General features: G+C 47.9%; 1 long non-coding RNA gene across 4 annotated transcripts; it reads left to right on the top strand.

The window, feature by feature from the left end:
- The first annotated feature begins 4,809 nt into the window (after nucleotides 1–4,809).
- Nucleotides 4,810–10,678, top strand: LOC123110742 (uncharacterized). 4 transcript variants are annotated; one of them, XR_006453668.1, is made up of 4 exons: nucleotides 4,810–5,303; nucleotides 6,162–6,215; nucleotides 6,315–6,444; nucleotides 9,976–10,678. It is a non-coding gene; the product is annotated as an uncharacterized lncRNA (long non-coding RNA). The 4 variants fall into 4 exon arrangements; XR_006453666.1 differs by lacking the exon at nucleotides 9,976–10,678 and adding an exon at nucleotides 8,082–8,397 and having other exon boundaries at nucleotides 4,811–5,303; XR_006453667.1 differs by lacking the exon at nucleotides 9,976–10,678 and adding an exon at nucleotides 7,154–7,334 and having other exon boundaries at nucleotides 4,811–5,303.
- Nucleotides 10,679–18,183: the final 7,505 nt, after the last annotated feature.

Genomic DNA, 18,183 nt, shown 5'->3' on the forward strand with positions numbered 1-18,183 from the left:
AACGAAGGAGCTACACCGTCTTGAATTACAACACCGAGGGGAGGAAATCGTCTCGTGCCAATGGATGAATCTCTGAAAGAACTAAACGCACACGATTAGTCCGCACAAGCATTGTCATCAATCACCAAAACATATTGGGGATAAATATGCCCTTACACCAGGCATCTCCACTTCAGGACGATCTGTCATCATGCCTACAGACATAATTCTGTTAGCATGCTTCTACGCCGAACTTCATAGTGGTTCGTCAGAACACTTAGTGAATATACCGCGTCGAAGCTTCTTATTCTCCTTCACGGAGTCAGCAAGCTGGGCCCGAACATCCTTCAATTCGACGTCCAGCCGGACGTTCGCGTCCTAGAGAATATTTTTCTCCTTTATAATCTTGGTAAGCACACGCTGGCCGGCCTTCAGCTGTCGCCGAACATATTGGTCATCCTCCGGTGCAATCTCCGGATTGCCTTCGGGATTGTCTGCAAGTTCTCTTGTTAGAATCACATTCTTGCTGAATACTTAAACTGGTATATACCATGACATTACTCTCATTTAAACGACAACATTACCAGATGGGGCCTTCGCAGACTCCTCCATCATGGCAGTTGCGGCCCGTAGTTGGGCCTTGCATTCCTCCAGCTCTTTGGATAGCTGGGTAGTCTTCTCTGTAAGAACCTATGCACACAAAGGATCCTTAAATCAGTTGTGCCAACTGTTTCAAGTCTCAGGGGCTACTGATATATACACTTATCAAATTTACTTACCCGTATATCCTTCACGTACTGGTCCGTGGCCCTGGCTAGGCCACCTTGAGCAGCCCGGATGTATGCGTCCCCTGAGTTGAAGGCGTCGAACGCCTCTTCAGAGAAATTAGGGTCGTGTAGTGCAGCCCGTCGGCGCCTATGGTTTATGGCACTCTCCACTTCGGAGTTCGTAGCTGAAAATCTATCTGCATCCTCTATAGGAGGATCGTCCACGTTGACCTCCACCCTTAAGTCCAGACCCGGAGTCCGGCTAGTGGAAGCGTGACCGGCAGGCTCTCCGGATGTAGTCCGGCGAGCACTCTTTCTGTCAGAAGGCAGAAGACACCATTATATTTTAACAATGATGACTGCGTGGCAGGTTTTCAAAACATACCTTTGCAACGGCGTCTCGGTCCTGGCCGCCTTTCTTTTAAGCCTACCCAGCTTTGGTGCCCCTTGTTGGCGAATCACCGTGGGTTCAGCTTGGTGCCCTGACGGCCTTCCCTGTAAGACGTAACACATGTACGGTGGGTGAGGTGTAAAGAGGGAATCCTTTTCGAAAGTCAGGACTGTAGCTTTGCTCACCTGGGATACAGGAAGCAGGCCAGGATAATCGGCTATAATGGCCACCATCGCACCATCGCGGCTCAACTGGTAAAATGTCCTATCAACAAGCTCCACAAATGTGTCCGGATCCTCTTCGAGTCCGGGGTCGAGAGCCCGGTTAGGGTCTTCTGGCCGTGGAGATGGGCTGTGAACATCCTCCATAGCCCTTCGCAGCTCCTGCTATGAATTGGCGAATTAAAACATCTGTGCTGAAAATGTGGGAAAGATTGGAACAAAAGATAGCGACTCACCCAGCTTGGGGGGTTGTACATGGAGAATCCATCCCGTGGCTTGATATGGATGAACTCCTCCTCTTCTCCTTTGAACAAATCAGACAGTATCTTGGCCAGAGCGGCGGGAGAGTCCGGTCCTTTACGGCCACAGCGGATGGCATCGTCTTCTCCATTAAAGTGCCACATGGGTTTTCCCCGATATTGAAGTGGTTGCACTCCCTGCATTATGCATATGGACATGACTTCAATAATTGTCAGTCCTGATTTCGCCAGTGTATTTATCCTGTCCATCAGGAAAAGGATCTCTCTGCTATCTTCCTCCTGGGGGCTCCTGGGCGCCAGCTGTGGTGTTTCTTCAATGTGGCATCTACAAACTCGGGATGGCCCTTCCGAACAGGGTCCGGAAGAGGGACGTCCTTCACGTAGAACCATTCCGAGGGCCAGTCCTCGGATGTTTTCTTCGGGGTGCCGGATAGATATCCGGTCCCGGCGATGCGCCATATTTTGGCTCCGCCAACTTGAAATACCGACCCCTTCTGGGTACGGGGTACTAGGCAGAATAGCCTCTTCCACAGCTCGAAATGAGCTTCGCAGCCCAGGAAAAGCTCGCAGAAGGCGACGTAGCCTGCGATATGCAGTATGGAGGCTGGGGTAAAGCTGTGCAGCTGGAGGCCGTAAAACTCCATGAGCCCACGGAGGAAAGGATGGATTGGAAATCCGAGCCCCCTTAGCAAGTAGGGGACGAAGCACACCCGCTCTCCCTTAGATGGGTTTGGAAAGCTCTCCGCTTGCTCCCCGCCATTATAAGTGGCTAGTCCAGCTCGGACGGGGACCATGTATGTAGGTGGGAGAAACCCTTTGGTCTGCAACTCTACTAGTCGGCTGTGGGGAACAGAACATTTCTCCCAATCACCTAGCTTATGGCTACGGGAGCGAGAGGAGGAACCGCGACGACCGGCCATGGTGGTATGGATTTATCCGGGCACGCTCTGATGAACACTCGCTAGGAGGAGATGGTGTGATTTGGATCTGAGAATCCCCATCTCTTTTATAGATGATTTACCCGCATGGTTGGGGTGGCAAATGTAAAAATTCCCCAACTTCTCACATTCGCTCAACACGTGGAAACAACCATTATTAAACACACAGAAGCCGAGGAGCGCCACATTTATGAGGAGCCGGACACTTCTCATTACAACAATGTTCTGGAGGATTTGGAGAAGAACCCGCCTTGCAATGCCGAAGACAATCTGCGCGCCGGACTCATCGTCATTGAAGCCTGGTTTAGGGGCTATTGAGGGATTCCTGGATTAAGGGGTCCTCGGACAGCCGGACTATATGCTTTGGCCGGACTGTTGGACTATGAAGATACAAGATTGAAGACTTTGTCCCGTGTCCGGATGGGACACTCCTTTGCGTGGAAGGCAAGCTTGGATATTCGGATGTGTAGATTTCCTTTTGTGTAACCGACTCTATGTAACCCTAGACCCCTCCAATGTCTATATAAACCGGAGGGTTTAGTCCGTAGCACAACAACAATCATAATCATAGGCTAGCTTGAAGGGTTTAGCCTCTACGATCTCGTGGTAGATCAACTCTTGTAATACTCATATCATCAAGATCAATCAAGCAGGAAGTAGGGTATTACCTCCATCGAGAGGGCCCGAACCTGGGTAAAACATCGTGTCCCCTGCCTCCTGTTACCATTAGCCTTAGACACATAGTTCGGGACCCCTACCCGAGATCCGCCGGTTTTGACACTGACACCCCGCACATAGCAGTTCAGGCTGTCCCATCTAACCCGTGTACACGTACATACAGCCACACGCCAAAAAATACAGCCACGTACGTACATACGGGCGGGGTCTCGAACGTCTACTCGCGCATACGTATGGCCAGGGCTCGTGTACATGGGTGGGTCGGAACGGAGAAATTGCGCCATCGTCGTGTTCATGGGGAGCCAATCGGTTGAGTCAGAACGGAATGCGTCGTCGTGTTCATCGGGAGCCAACTGGCTTGGACGGAACAACCAATGGAAACGAGGCCTAGCGTACCGCGGAACGGAGGAAACGGCCTTGTGTTCGACCAGCCATGGTCGAAACGGGATCCTGTTCATCGGGAGGGGTCTGACGTACCGCAAAACGAAGGAAACAGACTTTTGTTGGACCTCCTATGGTCGAAATGGGGTCTTGTTGATCGGGAGGGGTGTGGCGAAACCGCAAAACGGAGGAAACAGATTTGTGTTGGAGTGCTATGGTCGAAATGGGGGTCTTGTTCATGGGGAGGGCTGTGATGTACCGCAAAATGGGACTCCAAGGGATACTGTTCATCTCAACTATCGACCTCCTCCAGCCTCCACAGGCTACTGTTCATCCACCGTCAACCTCCTCCAGCCTCCACCTGCGACTGTTCATCCACGGGCTCCTGTTCATCCAACCTCCACCACGCAATCCTTCACCGGCTACTGTTCAACCATCCCTCTACACGGGGTCCTGTTCAACAACCCCTCCACGGGCTACTGTTCATCCAGCCCTCCACCGGTTACTATTCAACCAGCCCTCCATGGGGTCCTGTTCATCCAGCCCTCCACGAGGTCTTGTTCATCCAGCCCTCCATGGGGTCATGTTCATCCACCCCCAGCCGGCTCAATCGGGGTCCTGTTCATCCACCCCCCAGCGGGAACTGTTCATCCAACCCGCCCCCCCTCCCCCCAACAACGCTCACTGTTCATCCAGAGACATCATTGACCGGCTTCAGTTAGCAGCAGTACCGAACGAAGGAATCGCTCGATCGGGTTCAGTTAACAGTCATCAATCAATTGTTCGGGTTCAGTAATGCATAGATTGCAGTGCAATCTCTCAGGTTTAGTTAGAGCCCAATGCCTCGCACCCACGCGCGTACGTGTACGAGAGAAACGCGCATCGCTCGGTCCCCAACCACCCACCGTAACCGGGAACTCCCCGAAATGTTCCTTGCCCTCGCTTCTACCACGATTTTTTTCGTCATGGGCGGCACAAAGAATGTCATGCCGCTGCGTCTCCGGCCCGCCCAGGACCAAAAGCCCATTTTTTGTCATGATTTTTTGTTATCTCTACTCCTAATGAAGCAGTTGGTGAATAGTCCGCGCGGTTTATTTTCGCTGGCTTATTTTCGTCATCCTCCCACCACCGATATTTTTTGTCATCCTCCCACCTCTGCTTACTAGCTACCCTCCATCGAAATAAACCGGTGCAAAAAACAAAAAAAACCCTGGGATCAATCCCTCGTACAAAGTTGGGTGGGAGTAGGAGCGAGGCCTCCTACTCGTTCGGCGCCGCCGCCGCTCCATCCCTTCGTAGTTGGGATTGTACGAGAGAGTGCCAGATCCGGCCCGGGAGCCGCCGTAGAGCCTCCACCTAGCAGAGGAGCAGCAGCATCAACAGCCACACAGCTCGCCTCGCCGCACCGCAAAACATCGAGGGCAGGGGCACCTAGCAGAGGAGCGCGCGGCAAGATCGTCACCATCAAAGCCCCGGCCCCTTTCTCGCCGGGCCATGGCGGCGGCGGTTGACGGCACCCGGAAGCACGGGGCGGCGGCCTTCCTGGACGACCCCTTTGAGGTGCTGCAGGCGAAGCGGGGCCGGTGCTCGCCGTCCGCCGCCACGGTGCGGTCACCGACCTCGGCATCAACATGGAGTTCGACCCCGTCGAGGCGCTCCAGTCCGTATTCCCCGGCGCCGATCCGCAGGTACCCCGCCGCCGCTCCGTGCCTCTTTCTTTCTTGACCTGCCAGGGAATCCAGGCTCTTCCCCTCGATTTCATAGCAGCATGGCCTACCTAAGGGAGATTTTATAGCACCAAGGCCTACCTGACGGGAGACTATTCGCTGCAGAAGTCGGACTCTCTGCGGATCACGATCCCAACTACGCATCCTCCCAACCATGTCATCTGAACGAGACAACATGACCAAGAGAGATAATTGATATAAATTTCTCGATCTGACGAAGGTGTTCTATTTTGTGTAATTTAGCTGTGTGGAGTTCGTGCATGATTCTCTTGAGCTCTAGGCAAAAGTTGGTTGGAACAGAGAAGATCTGTTTGTTCTTAGACATTTTTTCAGTTGTTTGTGCAGCTTAGTCATGGTCACGCACATGTCAGTTTTCGGTCAGAGCTAGCACCATATATTTTCCCAGCTGTAGGAGAGACCACAGTTGAGTTAAGTTCAGGATTAATGCCATTTGTTCTTGGAGCACAACATTGGCGGATGATTTGGCGTGCTTTTCTGCAGTTCAGCTGTGCTTTTCTACAGTTTGGCGGTTCACACGAGATATTTAGATCAAGCAAGTACTGTTAATCGCCTCTTACTTATTTTTGCCTACATGTTAATCCAAGGAGTTACATGCTAGCATCATAACTTTGAGTCGTTTGATGCTTATTCAACTAGAATTGGACTGTTAGGTTGTGCTGACTGGAATAATTATTCCATGGCGCGTGCTACTATCAAGCTTCTCAAATCTCACTTGCCACCCACAATTTCAAATATGATTTCTTTTGTTCGGTTTTTACTAAGTACAAATGAACAATTTTGCTCTTTCATGTGCCACAGATGTACCCGGAGGTGAAGGGGAAATTTCCGGCAGCCAAAAAAATATTTAATAAGGTAAAAAAAGTCTGAGAGGTTGTCAATAGCATGTGGTTGTATGTATAGTTCTCTAAATGAACGACTAAAGAATATTTTGTTTGCTGCTATTGCTCCCAGTTATTACTAATTTGGTCTGGAATGAAGAGAACAATGGGGAAGGAGTAATTGGTATATTGGGGTTTCAGTGTGTATTGCTAAAGCTATTCTGTTGGGGGAACTGACCGGAATTAGTGAAAAGTTTTGTCAGGTAATATTCATTTTTCTACTTTCTAGATTATATTTCACCAATATGTTCCCCTGCTTTATTTGGACATCCAAACATTCTGCAAATTCTAATGTAACACAGTATTGGGCAGCTATGTAATGAATAAGTCGCAGTATTATTATTCTAATGTTCCCATGCTAGCCTTATTATTTGCATCTATGTAATGAATAAGTCGCAGTATTTATTTATCTCAAGGGAAAATGGCATTGCAAAGATTTTTGCTACCTTCTCTCTTGATATCAGAAGTACCATGTAGTATTGGGCAGCTTCAAAGCTACAAAGTTGTAGTATATTTGTGCTACAGAATATCGAAAGCCATACAGTTTTGGTCTGGGTAGTCTCATAAAGAGATCCATTTACGTGTTCAATGCCTAACACATTCCGTCTTGTTTGAATGTTTGCACTATTCTTATAACCCAATGGAAGTTGCATTTTTCCCATCATGTCAGCTAGAAGGGAAAATTTATTTGTAGTTTGAAGTTCCACAACAAAAATGTATATATGCATGCACATTCTTCCACCAAGAGAAGAAAAAACTCAGCATCCATCTTTCGTACATGAGTTGAATGTCTTATACTGAAACTGATCACGGTGTCGCAAGTAAAGCCTAAATTTCATAAATTTCATAAAAGTGTCGCAAGTAAAGAGCTTTTAGTTGAAGTTCACTAAATTTCTTATACCGACATTTCAGGGATAATAGGACTGACCCAACTGTTACCGGTGCCATGCTTTTGGGGTCGACCAAAACATTTAAAAACGTTAAATGTGGTTATGTGATAATAACATATAATGTATTATTTGTGTTCATTCCTTTAATGTGGATTATAACATGATCTACCTTTGCATCAACATCGAGGACTACTTTTGGTTCATATTCATGTAGCCACTTCTCGATTTTGAGATTTTTCACATGTACTCAACTTGTCTTAGTCAGCCCAACTCAGCTGTATGCATGACATTTATAAAGTGACTCCGTAAAATTCATAAAAGACACTATTCGTTTATTCTGTTCTTCTGTTTCTTCCAGATTTTTCTCTCCTCGCTTATAATTCGATACTGTTGATTCGATTAGATGACTCGGTCGATGATGTTGGGCATGTCCATGGTATCCATTAAAAACCTTAAAAAAAGTCTTGCACGGGAATAAAATTAGATAGCACACCACTTATGAGTCGAAACATATGCCAGCCAAGATGGTACCATAAAACTAGTAGATTAGGTCCATTCCAGCCGCTAATTCTTTGTGCCAATGCTAAGTATGTGAAGTTGCACTGACTTTTAGTTACATCTGATGATCTTTCCACAAAAAATGTAGTATAGAGTGTAATATTTACAGTGTGGGGATGTTGGTGGCCAAGAAAGTTTATGCCCTTGTGGAGACATTACTGTGAAGTCCTAAGTTATCCTGTAAAAAGGATTCTTATGATAAGCATGTAAAGCAACTTCTGAACTTTTTTGTAGATATTTAAGTGCCAATACCATCTTTTGGTATAACACAGAAAAATCAAGTTTTGAGGCCAGAGATTTACCTTGCTTTTGCATGTGCATTACTTTAGCTAATCAACCTGCTGTCGAGCTTTTAGTTGAAGTTCACTAAATTTCTTATACCGACATTTCAGGGATAATACGACTGACCCAACTGTTACCGGTGCCATGCTTTTGGGGTCGACCAAAACATTTAAAAACGTTAAATGTGGTTATGTGATAATAACATATAATGTATTATTTGTGTTCATTCCTTTAATGTGGATTATAACATGATCTACCTTTGCTTCAACATCGAGGACTACTTTTGGTTCATATTCATGCAGCCACTTCTCGATTTTGAGATTTTTCACATGTATTGAACTTGTCTTAGTCAGCCCAACTCAGCTGTATGCGTGACATTTATAAAGTGACTCCGTAAAATTCATAAAAGAGACTATTCTTTTATTCTGTTCTTCTATTTCTTCTAGATTTTGCTCTCCTCGCTTATAATTCGATACTGTTGATTCGATTAGATGACTCGGTCGATGATGTTGGGCATGTCCATGGTATCCATTAAAAAATTTAAAAAAAGTCTTGCACCGGAATAATAGCACACCACTTATGAGTCGAAACATATGCCAGCCAAGCCGGTACCATAAAATTAGTAGATTAGGTCCATTCCAGCTGCTAATTCTTTGTGCCAATGCTAAGTATGTGAAGTTGCATTGACTTTTAGTTACATCTGATGATCTTTCCACAAAAAATGTAGTATAGAGTAAAAATGTAGTATAGAGTGTAATATTTACAGTGTGGGGATGTTGGTGGCAAAGAAAGTTTATGCCCTTGTGGAGACATTACTGTGAAGTCCTAAGTTATCCTGTAAAAAGGATTCTTATGATAAGTTATTCTGTAAAAAGGATTCTTATGATAAGCATGTAAAGCAACTTCTGAACTTTTTTGTAGATATTTAAGTGCCAATACCATCTTTTGGTATAACGCAGAAAAATCAAGTTTTGAGGCAAGAGATTTACCTTGCTTTTGCATGTGCATTACTTTAGCTAATCAACCTGCTGTCGAGCTTTTAGTTGAAGTTCACTAAATTTCTTATACCGACATTTCAAGGATAATACGACTGACCCAACTGTTACCGGTGCCATGCTTTTGGGGTCGACCAAAACATTTAAAAACGATAAATGTGGTTATGTGATAATAACATATAATGTATTATTTGTGTTCATTCCTTTAATGTGGATTATAACATGATCTACCTTTGCATCAACATCGAGGACTACTTTTGGTTCATATTCATGCAGCCACTTCTCGATATTGAGATTTTTCACATGTACTGAACTTGTCTTAGTCAGCCCAACTCAGTTGTATGCGTGACATTTATAAAGTGACTCCGTAAAATTCATAAAATGCACTATTCTTTTATTTTGTTCTTCTGTTTCTTCCAGATTTTGCTCTCCTCGCTTATATTTCGATACTGTTAATTCGATTAGATGACTCGGTCGATGATGTTGGGCATGTCCATGGTATCCATTAAAAAACTTAAAAAAAGTCTTGCACGGAATAAAATTAGATAGCACACCACTTATGAGTCGAAACATATGCAAGCCAAGCCGGTACCATAAAATTAGTAGATTAGGTCCATTCCAGTCGCTATTCTTTGTGCCAATCCTAAGTATGTGATGTTGCACTGACTTTTAGTTACATCTGATGATCTTTCCACAAAAAATGTAGTACAGAGTGTAATATTTACAGTGTGGGGATGTTGGTGGCCAAGAAAGTTTATGCCCTTGTGGAGCATTACTGTGAAGTCCTAAGTTATCCTGCAAACAGGATTCTTATGATAAGCATGTAAAGCAACTTCTGAACTTTTTTGTAGATATTTAAGTGCCAATACCATCTTTTGGTATAACACAGAAAAATCAAGTTTTGAGGCCAGAGATTTACCTTGCTTTTGCATGTGCATTACTTTAGCTAATCAACCTGCCGTCGAGCTTTTAGTTGAAGTTCATTAAATTTCCTATACCGACATTTCAGGGATAATACGACTAACCCAACTGTTACCGGTGCCATGCTTTTGGGGTCGACCAAAACATTTAAAAATGTTAAATGTGGTTATGTGATAAAATCAAGTATGAATGAGGAAGAGATCAACACCAGCCGCGGCAACAAAGATGACAACGTGTCTCAGTGGGCATGAGCAATGGCACACTCGTGTCGAGTACCTACCGAGATGCTTCCCTGGTCAGACTTCGAGCACATCCTCCTTGCCGACGCCGCCTTGGCTATTGTTGTTGTCTCCTCGGATAAGCTGTATTAGGTTGGTTCCATTGCACTGCAAATACTACCACTTCTATTGGGCAACTAAATACAACTTGCAAGCACGGGAAAACATGTACACCAATGTTGTCGGGCGCGCGGAAGCCAATTCCTTGGGTCACCCATTGTTCATCTGCTGCTCTAACCAGTAACCATGCCTTGCTCCCAGTAAATTTGAGCTCGCAGCCATTTAGGTAGCTTCTTGTCATGCTCACATCTAGCAGCAAGAAAAATGAGAAGCTACTGACCAGAATGTAATGTCTTAGTGGTAGGGAGTAACCAAGATATGATGCTCTAATGCAAAATATTATAGGAATATCTACTTACTTTAACCACTTTTCGTATTTGGTATTTAATCCATCTACATGTACAAACACAAAATGCAGATATTGTTTTGCTGTGGAGAAATTTTATGATGTGCCCAATTATGGACCGTACATTGATAATGATCTAATGGTTAGGATGATGCATCATTTGATAATTCAAGAAAAGGTCATGTCTTTATAGAAATGTTCAATTCCCCCTCAGTTTGAACTTGTAAGGTATACTAATATTTTAAAAATTCAAACTTACCTAATTTTGACCAAGTTTATAGAATAAAACATAAATATCTACTATAGAGAAACAATATCATTAGATTCATGATGAAGTATATTTCCGTATTTGATTTATTTAGGGGCTGTTCGAAAAGCCTCCACGCCCTCGCCACGGAACGGAGCGACCTTCTGTCCACTCCGTAGATTATAGTTGCATGGCACTCCGCTCCGGAGCGGAGCTGCGGAGTGGGAGTGAGTCCGAACAAGCCTTTAGTATTGTTCTCCCTCCGTTCGGAATTACTCGCCCAAGAAATGAATGTATCTAGATGTATTTTAGTTGTTGATACATCCATTTTTATGACAAGTAATTCCGAACGGAGGGAGTGGGTGTTAGATGTATTTTGCTACAGATTTGATCAAACATAGGAGACTTTTACTTTTTGAAAATTTAATTCACCTTATATTTTGACAGACATGGAGTAGTAATTGCTGGGACCAGATCCATGCACCATCATCTGAAACCCATGTATTCATGAGGTGTGATGTTAATTTTAACAAATCTTCCCATGGACAGAACCTCGATACCATGATTCACATACCAACCCACATAGAATTTGTGTAGACTGACATATACGCCGGGTTCATCTTGTGGTATGTCCCAGAACTTTTCTGATGACAATGCTCTTAGTTGGGATGCCATCAGGCTCCAAACCAAACCTGGGAGCACTTTACTTACCAATAAATTAAGATAACTTTTGCATAAGGTTTTGTCGTAGTTCGTTACCAAGATGGGTAGTCACTACAAAAAAAAGACACATCCGTGACATTTTGGACCGAACGAAATTTTTTTCTGTCATACATATGACACTTCTATGACGATAATTGTGACAAAACCCGGTATCATCATAGATGTGGTGGGCTCCTACTTCTATGACAAAAAATCATGACAGAAAATGGGCTTTTCGTCCTGGGCGGGCCGGAGACGCAGCTGCATGACATTCTTTGGGCCGTCCATGACGGAAAAAACCATGGTAGAAGCGAGGGGGAGGAAAATTTCGGGGAGTTGCTGGCTACGATGGGAGGTTGGGGGCGGAGCGATGCGCGTTTCTCTCGTACGTACATGCATGTGTGCGAGGCGTTGGCTCTAACTGAACCCGAGCGATTGCACTGCAGGCTACGCGTTACTGAACCCGAGCGATCGATCGATGGCTGTTAACTGAACCCGATGGAGCGATTCCTTCGCTACTGCTGCTAACTGAAGCCGATCGATGCTGTCTGTGGGATGAACAGTGAGCGTTGGGGAGGGGGAGTTTGGATAAACAGTGAGCGGTGGCGTTGCCTTTGGATGAACAGGAACCCATGGTGTGGAGGGCTGGATGAACAGTAGACGGTGGAGGGGTGGTCATGGAGGGGTGGTTGAACAGGACCCCGTGGTGTGGAGGGCTGGATGAACAGTAGACGGTGGAGGGCTGGATGAACAGTAGACGGTGGAGGGGTGGTTGAATAGTAGCCGGTGGAGTAGCGCGCGGTGGAGGCTGGATGAACAGGAGCCCGTGGAGGCTGGAGGAGGTCGACGATAGCCCGTGGAGGCTGGAGGAGGTCGACGGTGGAGATGAACAGTATCCCGTGGAGTCCCATTTTGCGGTACGCCACACCCCTCCCGATGAACAGGACCCCCGTTTCGACTGTAGCGCTCCAACACAAGTCCGTTTCGTCCGTTTTGCGGTACACCACACCCCTCCCGATCAACAGGACCCCCGTTTCGACCGTAGGAGGTCCGTTTCCTCCGTTTTGTAGTACGCCACACCCCTCCCGATCAACAGGACCCCCGTTTCGACCGTAGGAGGTCCGTTTCCTCCGTTTTGCGGTACGCCAGGCCCCTCCCGATCAACAGGACCCCCGTTTCGACCGTAGGAGGTCCGTTTCCTCCGTTTTGCGGTACACGACACCCCTCCCGATCAACAGAACCCTGTTCCGAACGTAGGAGGTCCGTTTCCTCTGTTGTGCGGTACGCTAGGCCTCGTTTCCATTGCTTGTTCTGTCCAAGCCCTCCCGATGAACACGACCACGCATTCCGTTCCGACCCAGCCAGTTGGCTCCCACGCGTTCCGTTGCCTCCTGATGAACACGACGCATTCCGTTGCCTCCCCATGATCACGACGCATTCTGTTGCCTCCCGATGAACACGATGCATTCCGTTGCCTCCCCATGAACACGACGCATTCTGTTGCCTCCCCATGAACACGACGCATTCCGTTGCCTCCCCATGAACACGAGCCCTCGTCGTACGTATGCGCGAGTAGGCGTTCAAGACCCCTCCCGTATGTACACATACGTGGCCGTATTTTCTTTCTTGCACCCTGGCCGCTGTACGTACGTGTACATGCGACGTGCGCGCCTCTACTACGACACGTGCGCGCATGTACAACGACCAGTATGTACGTACACATTCGCGACCAGAATGACAACACTATGTACGCTTCGACCAGGTGGGTCCCGACTGTCAGGCACTTCCTTGCGTGCAAAAATGTAGCTGGTGGGTCCCAGCAGTCAGAGGGGCGAATCGTTTTTTTTTTGGCCCAGACGCACTTCCTAGCGTGCGAAGGTGTAGCTGGTGGGTCCCAGCAGTCAGGGGGAAACGTTTTTTTCGTGAAATACGGTGGCCCGTCCGGTGGGTCCCCGCTGTCAGGTGGAGGAATAATTATTTTCCGCGTAATAAGGAGGCACTTCCTTGCTACGGCCGTGGACCCAGCTGTCAGCCTCTTCACATACAGTCCATGTCCGATGGAAATCGTTCCTTGACCACGTTGACCACGCCGCGCCGAGAGCACCAGGGCGGTGGACGACGGCGAGGCCTAGGAAGGGGACGCCGGGGAGCCGGGGAAGACACGGCAGTGGAAGCTGCTCCAAGAGGAGTACGAGGGTTCACTAGTTCGGCTGCGGTGTGAGGCTGCCGTCACTGCAGGGCCTGGCCAGCGGTGGGAATAGTAGGGGGCGGTGAGGCATCCGTGGTAACACATCCGGCCACGGGAGGCAGGAGCATGCGGCACGACCGGCGCTGCTTTGGACGGCTGGAGCAAGAAGACCAGAGGTTGAAGAAGCACTACGACCATTGGATGGACATCGTACGGTCACTGGAACTAGAATCGTTTATATTGACTAAGTTGACAAAGCCCTTCGTCCCCATCAACTTAGTAGGCCCACAATTTAGCCTCCCACCAAGGTGGGTCCCAGCTAGCTGGGGGGTATTCATTTTGTTGTGCGTAATAAGGAGGCACTTCCGGTGGGTCCGAGCTGACAGCAGGGGGAACGTTTTTTTCGTGAAATACGATGGTCCGGCCGGTGGGTCCCAGCAGTCAGGGGCAAAAGTTTTTTTTGCGAAATACTGGTGGCCCGTCCGGTGGGTCCCGGCTGTCAGGTGGAGGAATAATTATTTTCCGCGTAATAAGGAGGCACTTTCTTGCGGCTGCCGTGGACCTAGCTGTCAGCCTCTCCACGTACAGTATTCTTCCGATGGAATTCGGTCGTTGACCACATTGACCACACCGCGCCGAGAGCACCACGGCGGTGGACGACGGCGAGGCCTAGGAAGGGGACGACACGGAGCCGGGGAAGACGCGGCAGTGGATGCCCACGCGGAGAGGAGTACGAGGGTTCACTGGTTCGGCTGCGCTGCCGTCGCCGCAGAATAACAGGGGGTGTGGGTGAGTGGAGTGGAGGGATGGCCTGACCAGCGGTGGGACTAGTATGGGGGCGGTGAGGCCTCCGCGGCAGCACAACCGGCCATGGGAGGCAGGAGCAGGCAGCACGACCGGCGCTGCTTTGGGCGGCTGGAGCAAGAAGACCAGAGGTTGAAGAAGCACTACGGCCGTTGGATGGACATCGTACGGTCAGTCGAGCTAGAATCGTGCATATTGACTAAGTTGACAAAGCCCTTCGTCCCCGTCAACTTAGTAGGCCCACTATACTGGGTCCCAGCTAGCAGGGGGAGTATTCTTTTTTTGGGCGTAATAAGGAGGCACTTCCTTGCGTGCGAAGATATAGCTGGTGGGTCCGAGCTGTCAGCGGCGGTAACGTTTTTTTCGCGAAATACAGAGGCCCTTTCGGTGGGTCCCAGATGTCAGGTGGAGGAATCATTATTTTTGCGCGTAATAAGGAGGCATTTCCTTGCGTGCGGCCGTGGACCCAGCTGTCAGCCTCTCCACGTACAGTCCACTTCCGATGGATGTCGTTCATTGACCATGTTGACCAGGCCGCGCCGAGAGCACCAGGGCAGTGGACGACGGCGAGGCCTAGGAAGGGAACGACACGGAGCCAGGGAATACTCGGCAGTTATTTCCCACGCGGAGGAGTACGAGGGTTTACTGGTTCGTCTGCCGTCGCCGGAGAATAACAGCATGTGTGGGACTGAGGGTGAGTAGAGGGATAGCTAGGCCAGCGATGGGAGTACGGTGGGGCGGTGAGGCCTGCGCGGCAGCACAGCCGGCCGCGGGGAGGAGGGAGCAGGCAGTCCCGCCGGCGCTTGTTTGAGCGGCTGGAGCAGGAAGAGCAGAGATTGAAGAAGCACGACGGCCGTTGGATGGACATCCAACAGTATACAGCCATCTGTGGAAAGCCTCAAATCTGTGGAAAACAGCATACAACCCATCTGCCATTATTTCAAATAGTTTACAGCCCATTTGCTAATTCTTACGGGTTTTTTTGGAGCCCATATTCTTTTTGTTAGCATTACAGCCCATATTGTGGCCACGGTTAAAAAATTATACGAAATTTTGCATATGTCGGTGCGGTCTGAACTGTTTTTAATCCCGAAATTTCGAGTCACATTCAGACTGATTTTAAAAATAAATGTATATCAATATAAAATCCAATAAATTGTCCACGCATAAAAATCAATGCAATTTAAAATCTCGAAATGAAAAAAAGATATTTGAAACTAATTGCCGGTTTGATGTGTTTTAAAAATGTACAGCCCATTTCTCATTACTGATAGGCCATTTTCTCGGCCAGCCGAATGAAGCTCTCCTCGTCTAGCCCAACAGGCCTGATAAAGTGACTTACTTGACAAATCACAAAAAAACTGGGCTAGCCATTTTCAAAAAGAAAAAAAACTACTGGGCTGGTCTGTGGTAAACATAAAAGAAAAGGCTGTCTAGACAGGCCAGAGTGTCCCGCACAGCCCAGTTGACACCCTGCTTCCGTCTCAAAAACAAATTAGATAAATGCCACTCCAATTATGGCGATTCATAAAAATGCCACTGCAATTTCCAAACTTTGAAAAATGCCACTGCAATTTTTGCAAACTTTGAAAAACGCCACTGCAGTTTGCAAACTTTGAAAAACGCCACTCCAGACTTCAAAAAATGCCACTAGAAATGGCATGAAATGGCATTTTTCAAAGTTTGGAAATTGCAGTGGCATTTCTCGGAGGCATTTATCAAATTAACCCAAAACAAAAATAATTGGGCGAGCTGCTAGGTCCCTGGTGTCAGCCGCTCGTTGTGCAATTCTCTCGTTTATTGACTACGTTGACAATGGCATGGGACCCAGATGTCAGAAATCCATTAGGAGGAGCCATTTTTTATTAGCTTGAAATAAGGAGGCACTTGCTTGCGTACTGCCATGACCTTGGCGGGTCCCTGCTGTCATCCTCTCCACGTACAATCATCTCCTGATTGTGTACGTGTCAACTTGCTAGGCCCACAAGTCAGCCTCTAAACCCGTGGAGGACAAATACAACCCATTTAAAAAAATAACAGCCCATTCCATATGTTCAAATGGAAAGTTCAACATTCAGAGCAAAGTAACAGGTCTGATCCATATATAGAGTACTGAACTTCCACGTTGACAACCATCATAGCCAAGTTAACTATTTACTCCCACTAGACAAGTACTAACTTACTCTTAGCTAACTAGACGATGTCGGCGGTACACGCTAAACACCGGCACCGGCGTCCTGCGCCTTGCCTCGGATTGGCCAGAGGTGCGATAGGGCGCGTTGCTCGTGCGCGTTGGCCCCGAAGCTTCGGCTTCCAAGAGGGAAACCCACTTGACGAGCTGGTAGTAAAAATTGGCGTCGCGAACGCGTGCGTGCCCGACAGCCTCCAGGGCTATTTGCCGGGCACCGGCCTCCATGTAGTCGGCCCAGTTGCGGGCGCTCTGCTCGACTCAGAGCGTCGGTGCGCTGCTGCTCCATGTCCCGCTGGCGGTGCAAATTGGCGATACGCTGCTCCTCCGCCAGGCGGTCGCGCTCCAACAACTCCTGCTCCTCCGCCATGCGGTTGCGCTCCAACAACTCCTCGATCTGCGCATTGTCATCTAAAGACAGATAGAATGCCTCCTCCCTCCGTCTGCCTTCCGGTGAAAAACCGAACACTAGTTCCGGCGGTGACCGCCTTCGGCGTCGCCTACCACGGACGGGCGGGGGCATGGCGGATGTGGCGAACGACGTCGGGCTGGTGGGGGTTTATGAGGATATGGCGAGTTGGGTCACGGTGGCACTGGAGAATGCCGGGAAACAGTACTTATAGGGGGAAGGTAGCGCGACGGTCAGCAGAATTAAATGCATAATGGCTTAGCGCGCCAGCTTGCCGTGGAAAACTAGGGAAACTGAAATTATGACTGTGCCGTCCCGTCCCGTCTGGGTCGCACGCCGGCATGGCGGTCAAACGAGTGCTCTCGAATCATCTCCCTCCTTGTCAATAATGATTTCACGGATTTAAAAAGCCCGCAACAATTAAAGCGTATCTTTTTCGCATCAGTTAGCTGCCTTAATTATGGCCGGCTGCATGCAGGCACTCAGAATCGCTCGCAGGTAGTATGCGAAGCAGCATGCAACGAGTCGCAGCCGAGGGCACGCATGCAGCCACTTAAATCGCTGGAATTAATTAGGCTTAAACTTCTGCATGCCGTTAATTATTGCCATGCCTTGGTCTTGCTGCTTTGCTCACGGGACTAATAAACCCGGACGGAGGGAGTACCTTGGTTGGTGAGAGGTTTGAATTAAGCCCTGCAAACCGGAAAGGAGGTACTAGTACGTGCGTGATCCGCTATTTATTCGTGTAGGATCGAGTAGGTCGTTTCTTGAATTGAACCCTGCAAACCGGAAAAGAGGTAGTACGTGCGTGATACGCTATTTATCCGTGTAGGATCGATAGTATAGCTTGTCAGTTTCTTCAGATGTAGGCATTTTTATCCGCGTAGGATCGATAGTGTAGCTTGTCAGTTTCTTCAGAGGTAGGCATTTTTATCCGCGTAGGATCGATAGTGTAGCTTGTCAGTTTCTTCAGAGGTAGGCATTTTTATTCAAAAAACTGCCACTTCGCATCTTGCGTCACAAATAAAACTGCCAGGAGCGCATTTGTAGGCTAGCTAGTTATCGATCAGTAAC

This window comes from Triticum aestivum, chromosome 5B (assembly GCF_018294505.1).
Source record: "Triticum aestivum cultivar Chinese Spring chromosome 5B, IWGSC CS RefSeq v2.1, whole genome shotgun sequence".
In the NCBI taxonomy this organism is placed as follows: domain Eukaryota; kingdom Viridiplantae; phylum Streptophyta; class Magnoliopsida; order Poales; family Poaceae; genus Triticum; species Triticum aestivum.